This window comes from Mercurialis annua, linkage group LG7, assembly GCF_937616625.2.
Source record: "Mercurialis annua linkage group LG7, ddMerAnnu1.2, whole genome shotgun sequence".
Lineage (NCBI taxonomy): Eukaryota > Viridiplantae > Streptophyta > Magnoliopsida > Malpighiales > Euphorbiaceae > Mercurialis > Mercurialis annua.
The window spans coordinates 7,153,492-7,166,779 of NC_065576.1; the positions used below are offsets into that span (position 1 = coordinate 7,153,492).

The 13,288-nt window shown below is 30.2% G+C and overlaps 1 pseudogene; it reads left to right on the plus strand.

Moving 5' to 3' along the window:
• The first annotated feature begins 4,835 nt into the window (after positions 1–4,835).
• On the plus strand, positions 4,836–11,969 carry LOC126656546 (probable mannitol dehydrogenase; annotated as a pseudogene).
• The last annotated feature ends 1,319 nt before the right edge of the window (positions 11,970–13,288 follow it).

Consider the following 13,288-nt stretch of genomic DNA (forward strand, 5'->3'; position numbering starts at 1 on the left):
AATGTTAAAAAGTTAGAATTAAGCAATAGTTTTAATTTTTGATATTCTTGTTATTAAAAAAATGATAATATGATTGAAACAAATTTATATTATTTTTTATTGTATATAACTAATAAATATCAAAAATATCAAAATTTTAACACAAATATTATAATATGATTATTTAATGTTAATGAAAGTCATCATATTCTTTTATATATAGTGAAATATCTGTGCTATTTCTAAAAAATAATAATATGATTGAAACAAATTTATATTATTTTTTATTGTATATAACTAATAAATATAAAAAATATTAAAGCTTTAACATAAATATTGTAATATGATTATTTAATATTAATGAAACTCGTCATATTTTTTTATATATAGTGATATACCTGTGCTATTCCTATTATAATTAGGAATTTAATACATAATGATAGTTGTTGCACAATTCCTTTTAAGATTAGAAATTTAATATATAATGGTAACTATTGCGATAATTATTTTTAATATGTTTTCTTTATGGATTAGGAATGTCATCTTTTTATTTGTTAAGCATAAATATTCTTATATGTCAAAATATGTATAGGGTATTTTTGTCCGTGAATGGAAGTGTTCGCCCCGCTAATACACTTTTATATTTGTTATAGATATAGATAGATAGATTAGAGTTATAATGTAATTAGGATACTAAATAAATATAGCCTATATTGTGTTTGGACAACACCTTCAGGTCTTAAATTTTTGAATTCGTGCAATTGCAATTTCCTTTACATATGGAAAAATATTCCACCAAACAAGTAAAAATTGTTCAATACGTACTAATTTAAATTAGGGTGTAATGCCAATAAACAAATTTGTTAAAAAGAAATTGAGCATTGAAATGGTTAGTATAGAACATCGATTAGGGTTTGATAAATTATTTTTGATTCTCTTTAGTTAACTATTAAAAATTACTATTCTGAAAAATCATATAAAGCCAAATTTCATCATATATTTTTTTTTGTTTCTAACAAAAACTCTTAACTAATTTAACATATTGGCAATAAAATAAAATGAATTGATATAATAATAACGAATTAAATTGAGGAGTCACATTACGAGCCACGTGCGTAGCACGTAATGCAAAACTAGTTATATATAAAAGCACGGATGGTGGGGTGGGGGGGGGGGGAGGGACATGCAAATTTACCAAACAATCCTTTTCAATTTATTACTAATTGATAGTTGAATGATAGGTTTATGGTCATTTAAAATATAGTAAATAAATTTATAAGATAATTAACATAATCAATTTGATCTAAATTAGGAATAAACAAGTTTAATTTAAACAAGGAAAGTAAAGAATAGACTAAATTTTAGATAAAAATTCGAATCAGCAAGGAAACAAGAAGGCTGACTAATTTTTTTATATATAAATTACTAATTGATGTTATATACTTATATGTTTAATAAAATTTTGCCCCAATATCCAAGTTAATTATTGGTGTTTAGTATTTGAGTACAAATAGAAGATTTATACATAAATATGAACTCTATTTTGCTTTTTTGACTCTCCATATTTTCTATTTTAGTACAAATAGAAGTCTCATGAAAATATATAGTTTTTTCTATGTTTTATTTTATTTTATGGCTAATTAAAGAATTAGATAAAAATAATAACTTTATTTTATACTTTTTTATTTTATATACTTCTCAAAAAAAATTAATATCAATTAATTAGTTTAATTCTGAATTTGACTTCAATAAAAAAATTATTGATTTTATTTTTCTTCCTACTTAATATAACAACTTAATTTAAACAATAAATAACAAGAATTTATGAGTTGATAACTAACTTAAAATTTATTATCGTTTAACTATTATCTGTAAAATTAAAACAAATACGTAAAAAGGAGTAACTCATTTCATAAATCTAAATGTGGCTTAGTAATTTTATTCCATTACAATTTATTTATTTTTGAGAATATTCCATTACAACTTAAGAGTTTGGATTTACGGCAATTTACAATATTCTAATATACACATAGCAAAATAAAAAAATTAAAAATGCTGTATTTTTATAATATAAAACCCTCAATACTACTATTACTTTATTTGAACCAATAGTAGTTTGCAGTGGCGGAACCAGAACTCAAACTTAGAAAGATCGAAATTTTACGTTTCACTATTTAAAAAAAAAAAACTGTTAAAAACAAAAAATATCACTTGTAGGGGCGGTTTTAACCGGCCCTATAAAGAAAAAAACCGCTCCTATCGATTGTAGGAAACCGCCCCCCAGCAAAGTGTTACCTCCTACTAAAGGCCAAGCTTGTGATGGCACTTTGGGTTTCCATTTAGCTAGAAGACAAAACACATGAAAAAAATGTGTTTTTTTTTAATTTTTTCCGGCGAGGAGGGTCCTCCCGTGGTTCCGCCCATGGTAGTTTGGTTATAAATTTCTACTTTCAAATGTGATCTTTACTTAAATAAATTATTATATTATTTGAATAATATTATCATTATTACTAGGATTAATTGCTTCAAAAATCACCTACTTTCGCGTGTTTTTGGTATTTGACTCGAACTTTTAATCTTGGCATATAAATACACGAACTATCAATTTTTTGCATATATAACACGGGCTCCGTTTTTGACATAAAACGACACCGTTTTTGACCTAAAACGGCAACGTTTTATACCTAAAACGACACGTTTTTCACCTAAAACAGAAACTTGGCCATATATGCAAAAATTGATAGTTCATGTATTTATATGCCAAAATTAAAAGTTGGTGTCAAATACCAAAAACACGTGAAAGTTTGTGATTTTTTATGCATATAAGCCTTATTACTACTACAATAATTTATTTTTCATAGTTTGTATCAAAAATAAAAAAAATGATTAACTTTTTTAGTCTCTTACTAATGACTAAAATGTAATTAATTTAATATTGATAATAAATAAAACAAATTAATATAATTATAATTAATAAACTTAATTAATATAAATTGATGAGTCACGTTACGAGCCACGTGTGTAGCACGTTATGCGAAACTAGTCTATAAAGAAAGATAAAAAATTCATAAAGGAAGAAAAGAAAACAAACAAATCTAAATCTGAGGTTATTTCCGTAAAAACGAAATAAAAACTAAAACTAGAGAGAAAATTAGAGGATTGATAGGTGATTTTGAATAAAAATAGCCAAAATCACCCTTTTATAAAATGCAGCTAAAAATTCTTAAAAAAAAATGAGGATTTAGAGAGAAGAGAGAAAACAGTTTTCCATCCTCATTGTCAAAATTTGGATGTTGTTTTGATATATTCGGCCACGTTTTTTAAAACAATAATTTGGGTACGTTATTTTCCATTACTGAGTGCATAAAGTATGCAGCATTGAGACTTTTTTTTTGAAAGGAAAAATGATTCTATTAAATCAAATCGGAAGCAATTACATTTGTGAGAAATTCAGAGAAGTGACAGACCCACTCCTGATGACCTGACATGGAACTGGCATACTACGCAAGAACATGCGCCGCCTGATTCGCAGATCGCCTCACGAATAAAAAATAATGTTATCAAACTGCTTCGTTAATTCAGAACAATCTTCTACCAGCAAATCGGAAGACTTAATGTCCGGATTCCTGATCTCTAAGACAATCTCTATCGCGCCCGACTCCACAATCAACTTGTTTCGACCTTTCAACCAACTTAGTGCCTCTCGGATGCCCATAATTGCAGCCATTCTACGAGAATATGAATCGAACCAACTGCATTGGCGAGCAAGCACAAGATTACTGAGCCAGTCACGAACAACAATCCTCACTCCAATCTGCTCTCTAAATAGAGAAACTAAGACCCACATTAACATCAAGCCACCTTTTCTACCAATGCTAACTATCGAACAAAGATCCTTATATCCCATTGCTTTATGGAGAGCATAAATACGAGAGAAACCAACTAAAGTTTCACAAAAAGATAAAAAAGATGGATTATTTTTCTTGACCAAATTTCTCAAAAATATAATTGCACGTGGATTGGCCAAACCACGTGCATTGAGACTTGAGAGCCACATAAAAGGAAGATAATTCAAATTTATAAGCATTAAGAGCTACTACAATTATTCAATGCAATTGTCATCACACAGTTATGAGACGGTCACCTCATTCTTATTTCAAAATGTTCAAACTGATAGTGATAATTAAACAATATAATATTTCATTTTATTTATGTAAACATTTTAATATTTTTGTTCATTTTTAATACTCCATTAATTAGACAACTAAACCATATATTTTCATAAAACGTTTGATTGTATGTCTTCAACAAACTGATCGTTTTTTCTTTTTTAAATTGAAAAAGATTAGTACTTTTCAGTTATAGGTCATTTAATTTTTAATTTTTTTTTCTTTTAATTATGTCCAGTCTCTCATTTACCACTTTTTCTATTTAATTTGCTAAAATTTTAATTCTTTTTTGCATAAAATCATAGAAGTTGGTGCACTTCATTTCGTACATTATGCAAAAAAAAAAAACTCCAATGAATGATTACAATTTGTACTATGATTTAGATATATTACTGTAATTTCAAAAAAAAAAAACAGTGTTTATCACATGAATTTATTTACTTTCTATTTGAATATTTAAGAAAAAAATAAAGCAAATTAAAAATGTTTGTTGCTTTTATAACTCATCAGTATTATTACTGAAAAACTCTAAAAATCAATTTTTTTAATTTATTAAATAAGAGACAAAAATGTCAAAAATTAAGACATTGGCTATTTTAAATTCAAATTTGAGAAATTGTGGGTGAAAACTGAAAACTACCCAAAAAGTTGAATACATATGTATGAATCCGATTTCAGCTGCAACTTGTAATATTTCCCATCAACCTCTTGTTTTCACTATATATAGACTCATGTTCTTACCAAATCATATTCAAATTACATTAAATTTTCAGTACTGTCCGAAGATTTTAAAAAAATGGCAGGCAAATCTTCAGAAAAACAACACTCAATTGAGGCCATTGGATGGGCTGCAAATGATCCATCTGGAATCCTTTCTCCTTACACATTTTCTAGAAGGTTTCAATTAATTTCTTTAATCTTCTTCAAACGTTTCGTTTAATATTTTTAAAATTTTCTAAAATTCGTCTCGATTTTAACTGCAGAGAAACAGGAGAGAATGATGTGTCGTTTAAAGTTCTGTATTGTGGGATGTGTCACACTGATATTCACATGGCTAAAATGAATGGGGCAATTCTGTTTATTCTCTTATTCCAGGGTACGTACTTTTATCAAAATACTGCCCAACACTTATACTATTTAAGTTATAGTTTATTGGTTTGTCTGTTCATAAATCTAGTCTTAATTAGTACTATAATTTTCAGATATGTTGATGTATTATAATTTTCAGGCATGAGATTGTCGGAGTGGTGACAGAAGTAGGGAGCAATGTAGACAATTTCAAAATCGGAGACAAAGTGGGTGTCGGGTATATGGTCGGATCATGCCGATCATGCAATACTTGCAGCGACGATCTTGAAAATTACTGTCCGAAAAGGATAGCAGCTTGTTCAGCCAAGTACAATGATGGAACCATCACTTATGGAGGCTATTCGGACATAATGGTAACTGACAAGCACTTCGTTGTTCGTATTCCGGACAATCTTCCGCTTGATGCAGCCGCTCCGCTTCTATGCGCTGGCATAACGGTGTATAGTCCGTTGAAATTTTACGGACTAGATAAAGCTGGTACGAAAATTGGTGTGGTTGGACTCGGTGGACTCGGTCACATGGCTGTCAAATTTGCTAAAGCTATGGGGGCTAAGGTGACAGTAATTAGTACCTCTGTGAACAAGAAACAGGAGGCTATTGAACATCTTGGAGCTGACTCATTTTTGGTCAGCCGTGACCAAGAACATATGAAGGTACTTAATTCATCAAACATTACTCTACATTAAAATTTTATTCTTATAATCCATTTTTATAAAAATATGATTTCTCAAATTAGTACCAAATCTCTATATTAATTTCAAAATAATACCATACTTTTATTTTTACCAATTCAAATATCTTTAAAGCTAAAATGGCAACAGTTGATATGCTACTATTTATAGATCAAGGTATTCAATTTTAATTATCACGTCAGCTTCAAATTATCTAAAATGACTAGATATTATAATCAGAATAAAAATAGAAACAAAAATAATTGTTTCAGACATATGTAATTTAAAACAAGATGTAAAGATTTGATATCATTTTAACTAGTAATCATTTCTCTATTTATGTTTCATACAACTATAATGTACGGGATTTTTTTATATTTGTGTTATAGCATTTTGTTTTTATTTAAAGACCTTTTAAAACTATAATATCCTTCATTTTTAACATTATAAAAAAATATTGTTTTCCATTTTGATATTTTACGGGTTATTAGCCAAAATGGTACCCAACCTTCTCACCTTGTATCAAAATAGTACACAACCTTTAATTTGTATAAAAATGGTACCCAACCTTCTAAAATTATATCAAAATGGTTTTTTAAACAATTTCCGGTCACTTTTGATGACGTGGCAACCGGAAAACTAATTTTTTATATTTTTGCCACATCCCATGACAAATAAGATTTTATATAATTTAAATAATTAAAACGAACTCTTATTTTACATCAATAAAAAATTATTTTTACGATTTCCACGTCATTAAAAGTGGTTGGAAAATGTTAAAAAAAAACATTTTGAAACAAATGTTAGAAGGTTGGTTACTATTTTGATACAAATTAAAGATTGGGTACCATTTTAATACAAGGTGCGAAGGTTGGGTACCATTTTGGCTAATGACCCTTATTTTACCAACGCAGCATATTTATTTTCGTGCAATGTAGCTCAGCATAATCGGTTCTTAAATATGTATTTTGTTATAAATTTAATGATAATATAGATAATGCTTGTAGACTAAACTAATGAATATTTAGTGAACACTTAATAATGCAATAAGAGAGCAAATATTTGGGAGGATTTTACTACTTTTGTAAGTATATTTTCACTTGTAAATTTTACATGGAATGGAACCTATTTATAGGCAATTTCACCCACCATGTAATTAATGCATTTACATGCATGTCAAATATGGAGGGTTGAAATATTTTCACCTAATTAGATAGGTAACATTGAATTTGTCATCCATAATATTTCACACACTATTCATAACACTCCCCCTTGGATGACAAAATGTTTATTCTAAATTACGCTATGTCGTACTGCCTCATTAAAAACCTCACTAAAGAAAAACCCAATGGGATAAAAACTTTAGTTAGGGAAAAAGAGTGCAGTGCGTAATTTCTCCCCCTCATTGCAACAGAGATAATCCTTCATGTATTTCGCAGATGGCGCATTCCAATATTATGAACATGTTTTCTAAATATTGCTGTAGGAAGTGCCTTCGTGAAGAGATCAGATGAATTATTATTTGATTGAACATACTGGATGTCAATTTCTTGATTCTTTATAAGTTCTTGAGTGTATGAAAAGAATCTTGGAGGTATATGTTTGGTTCTGTCACTCTTGACGTATCCTTCCTTGATTTGTGCTATACATGCAGCATTATCTTCATATAGAACAGTTGGACTCTTATGGACTGGAAGACCACAAGATTCTTGAATGTGTTGTGTTATTGATCTGAGCCACACACATTCCTTACTTGCTTCATGTAATGCAATAAGTTCAGCATGATTTGAGGAAGTGGCTACAATTGTTTGTTTCTGTGACCGCCAAGAAATTGCAGTACCTCCACTTGTAAATACATATCCAGTTTGAGACTTAACCTTATGAGGATCAGACAAATAACCTGCATCTGCATAACCAATCAATTCTAGATTTGAATCGTTAGAATAAAATAAACCAAGATCAGTGCTTCCACGAAGATAACGTAATATATGTTTGATTCCATTCCAATGTCTCTTCGTGGGAGCTGAACTGAATCTTGCCAATAAATTGACAGAAAAGGATATGTCAGGACGAGTGCAATTAGCGAGATACATAAGTGCTCCAATTGCACTGAGATATGGTACTTCAGGACCAAGAATATCCTCATTTTCTCCACAAGGACGAAATGGATCAGTTTCAACATTTAGTGATCGATTAACCATAGGAGTACTTAAAGGATTTGCTTTATCCATACCAAAACGTTTTAAGATCTTTTCTATATAATTTGACTGATGCACTAATACACCATTGTGCATATGTTCAATTTGTAAACCAAGACAATATTTGGTTTTTCCAAGATCTTTCATTTCAAATTCTTCCTTTAAGTACACACTTGCTTCATTGATCTCACTGTCTGTTCCAATAATATTTAAATCGTCAACATAGACGGCTATAATCACAAATCCCGATGTTGATTTCTTGATAAAAACACATGGGCAAATAAGGTTATTCACATAGCCTTTATTTATCAAATAATCGCGTAAACGATTATACCACATGCGCCCTGATTGTTTTAACCCATACAAAGATCTTTGCAATTTGATTGAATACATTTCTTTGGGTTTTCTATTTAATGCTTCAGGCATTTTAAATCCTTCAGGGACCTTAATATAAATATCGCTATCTAGCGATCCATACAAGTATGCTGTTACAACATCCATGAGACGCATTTCTAATTTCTTAGAAACTGCAAGACTGATCAAATATCGAAATGTAATTGCATCCATGACAGGAGAATATGTTTCATCATAATCAATTTCAGGTCTTTGAGAAAAGCCTTGAGCAACAAGTCTAGCTTTATATCTTGTGATTTCATTTTTCTCATTTCGTTTTCGTACAAAGACCCATTTGTAACCTACCGGGTTCACATCTTTAGGTGTGAGGACAACAGGTCCAAACACACTTCTCTTGTTAAGAGATTCTAATTCAACTTGCATAGCGTCTTTCCATTTATCCCAATCATGTCTATTTTGACATTCAATAACCGATCTCGGTTCGGGATCCTCATTTCCATTTATGATATCACATGCAACAGCATAAGAGAAAATTTCGTCAATATTTTCCATTGTGTCTCGATTCCACACAATCTTTGTATTATTGTAATTAATTGAGATTTCTTCTTTATTCTCATTTGTGTCCTCTTCTGGGGTACTGTCTTGATTAATTACATTCATATCCTCTTCTGGGGCATTGCCTTGGTTAACCTCATTTATTTCCTCTTCTGGAGTATTTTCTTTATCTTGTGTTTCTTCAGGAACACCTTTCTCTTTGCTAGCATGATCGAGATTTTCTGCTCCTTTTCTTTTCCGAGGATTTTTATTTTTTGAACCGATCGGTCTTCCACGCTTCTGGCGTGTCTTTGATTCATGAGCGACTTTATTTTCAGAATTCTCTTTTGGAATCTCAACTCTAGCAGGGGCATTAACTGCTGGTATATATGATTTAGTCACTCTTTTTGTATCTGTAAATGCATCAGGTAATTGATTTGCAACAGCTTGCAAATGCACAATCTTTTGAACTTCTGTTTCACATTGTTTTGTGCAAGGATCAAGATGCAATAATGAAGGTTCACACCATGCAATATTTTTATCTGATTGTTTATTTTCTCCCCCTAATGATGGGAACTCTTCTTCATTAAAATGACAATCGGCGAAACGTGCTGTAAAAACATCACCTGTTAAAGGTTCAAGATACCTAATTATGGATGCGGAAACATAACCAACGTATATTCCCAATCTTCTTTGAGGACCCATTTTTGTGCGTTGTGGTGGTGCAATTGGCACGTATACAGCACAACCAAAAACCCTAAGATGGGCAATATCTGGTTCTTGACCAAATGCTAATTGTAATGGGGAGTATTTATGATATGCACTAGGTCTAACACGAATTAATGATGCAGCATGTAATATAGCATGTCCCCATATAGAGATAGGTAGCTTAGTTCTCATCATTAATGGTCTAGCAATAAGCTGAAGGCGCTTAATTAGAGATTCAGCTAAACCATTCTGTGTATGTACGTGTGCAACAGGATGCTCAACTGTGATTCCAACAGACATGCAATAATCATTGAATGTTTGAGATGTGAATTCACCAGCATTATCAAGTCTTACCTTTTTAATTGTGTAATCAGGGAATTGAACACGCAATTTAATAATTTGAGCAAGAAATCTTGCAAATGCAACATTGCGAGTTGATAATAAACAAACATGTGACCATCTGCTGGATGCGTCAATCAATACCATAAAGTATCTGAATGGTCCACATGGTGGATGAATTGGCCCACATATATCACCTTGAATTCTTTCAAGAAATAAAGGTGATTCATTTTTAATTTTAGCCGGTGAAGGTCTCACAATTAATTTTCCAATAGAACAAGCTGTACATGACATATGACTTACTTGGGGAATTTTCTCACCTTTTAGTGGATGTCCTCGTGCACTGTCAATTATTCTCCGCATCATTATTGATCCTGGATGACCCAATCTTTCATGCCATAATTTTAGTATTGAAGCATCACAATATTTTTTCTTTTCAGCCATATGTGATTCGACCACATTTATATATGTATAATATAAACCAGAAGAAAATGTGGGTAATTTTTCAATTACATGTTTCTTACCTGAAACATTTGTTGTAATATGAAGATATTCCATATTATCATCATTTTTTTATCTCAATATGGAATTTATTCAGACGAATATCTTTAAAACTCAACAAGTTTCTTTGAGACTTGGGGGAAAATAATGCTTCATTAATGGTAAGTATAGTTCCCCCTTGTAATAGAATAGTAGCTCTTCCGGAGCCTTCAATTAATTTTACCTTACCAGATATTGTACTGACATTTGTCTGACATCTTTTAAGATTTGAAAAATATTTTTGGTGTTTGAGTATAGTGTGGGTTGTCGCACTATCCACAAGACATATGTCTTCATTACTTTGGAATACTTTACCGAATTTTCTTGGATTAGAGAATCGTAAACTAATAGAGCGATCGTGCTGATAACGTGTTATAAATTTAATGATAATATAGATAATGCTTGTAGACTAAACTAATGAATATTTAGTGAACACTTAATAATGCAATAAGAGAGCAAATATTTGGGAGGATTTTACTACTTTTGTAAGTATATTTTCACTTGTAAATTTTACATGGAATGGAACCTATTTATAGGCAATTTCACCCACCATGTAATTAATGCATTTACATGCATGTCAAATATGGAGGGTTGAAATATTTTCACCTAATTAGATAGGTAACATTGAATTTGTCATCCATAATATTTCACACACTATTCATAACATATTTGTACTAAATTATTGATCTATTTATATGAAATGTGAAAATAGGAAGCAATGGGGACATTAGATGGTATAATTGATACAGTGTCAGCAAATCACGCTCTTATGCCATTAATTAGTCTATTGAAGACTAATGGAAAAATAATTCTGGTTGGTGCCCCAGACAAGCCATATGAGCTACCAGCTTTTCCATTGCTTATGGGTATGCACATTTATTTATAAATTTCTAATTAATTATAGAGAAATTTAATCTTATTGGCGGAACGATTATTTGATTAATAACTAATAATGTGGATAAACAGGACGGAAAATGGTCGGTGGTAGCTTGATCGGAGGAATGAAGGAAACTCAAGAAATGTTAGATTTTGCAGCGGAACATAGCGTAACAGCGGATATTGAAGTTATTCCAATTGACTATGTGAATACCGCTATTGAACGGATATTGAAAGCCGATGTTAGATATCGATTCGTCATCGACATTGCTAATAGTCTCAAGGCTGCGCAGTAAAATGTGTACATTAGTCGATTGATGGCGAAATTAAGCTTCTCTATGGTTACTGTTCTTCGTTTTAAGTTATATTTTAATGTTTATGATCTCTACTTATATGAGAGAGGCTTGATTGAAAGGAAGTTGGATCCTGCCCTCAAAACTCTGAAAAATAGAGTACAATAAAAAATAATGTAAACAAAGTTAAATTTTTTACTGAATTTACCACCTTGCAAACGCGACCTAAAAATTGATGCTTTCTACAATTCAAAGTACTTTTGTTAATTGTTTTATTAGTTTATAAAAAAGAAAATCAAGTTTAACAAAATTATTTTTTTACTTTTGTAATTAGTCTTTTTTATTTCAAGTTATCTTTTACAAATAAACTATCATTTTTTTTTATAATTCGGGAAGGGGAACGCTTGTGGAAGGAATCAAAACCACAACCTAGCAGTTTGCTGTCTAACGCTTATACCATTTGAACTATAGCTTATTGGTTCAAATTAATTATTAATAAGTTGAATACAAGTTATAATACAAGTTAAAAGACAATTATCAATAAAAATACGAATTCATATTTTTTTCTAAATTTGGGTGTAAATTATAATAATATTTTTAAAATTGACACTATTTCTATTTAAGATGTAAACCAGACAAAAGTATACGAGCCTGTCTCATTTTAAATTTTATTGAAAAATCAAGTTTGTCTTCACAAAAGAGAAAAAAAAAGACTACATGAATTTTTTTTGACAATCAAATAATTTTTCATTAATATCAAGCAGTTATAAATATAAAATTCTAGAAAGGTTATAACCGTTTCTAATGAACTGACGTGAACAAAATATAAAACCTTGATTCTCAGACTGCCTTACAAAATAAAATTAAAAATTACATGACTGCTCTATCACAATAAAAATTAATGCTTCTTTATCTAATAAAAAACTCATCAATACTTATAAAAAGACAAACAAATCTTACATTGAGAAAGGACAACAAAATTTTCGTAAAAAAAGACAATCAATATAATAAGGTACCTATAAATGATTTTATCTTCAGTTTTAAAAGGTCTTGATCTATCTCTAATTATTGATATGTATATATACAGGGGCGGAGCCAGAATTGCGTTTCAGAGGGGGCCAAATTATATATAAATGTATATTTTTTGAATAATATAAAAATTGAAAGGGGCCATTCATATAAAAATCTAAAATTAATGGTGTATTTTTTTTGGTAAAAACAGAAAAATTAAAGAATTTTTTGTTGACAAATGAGAATTGGGAGGGGTCCTGACCCCTCCCATGGTGTATGTGCCTCCACCCCTGTATATATATATTGAAATTGATGCGTCTCGTCGATAGGTTTACCAACAAAAATAAAAATGATGAAAATGAGTCGGCTATTTATTTTATTTGAAAGCAATAAAAAAGAAATAGTTACCGCTAACGCAAAAATAAACCATTAACGATAACTAAAAAAATATAAAAAAATATTGACGGCTAGAGTTTTATATTTACGGCGACAGTTATTACTGGTATTGTGTTTGTGCATGAATGTTT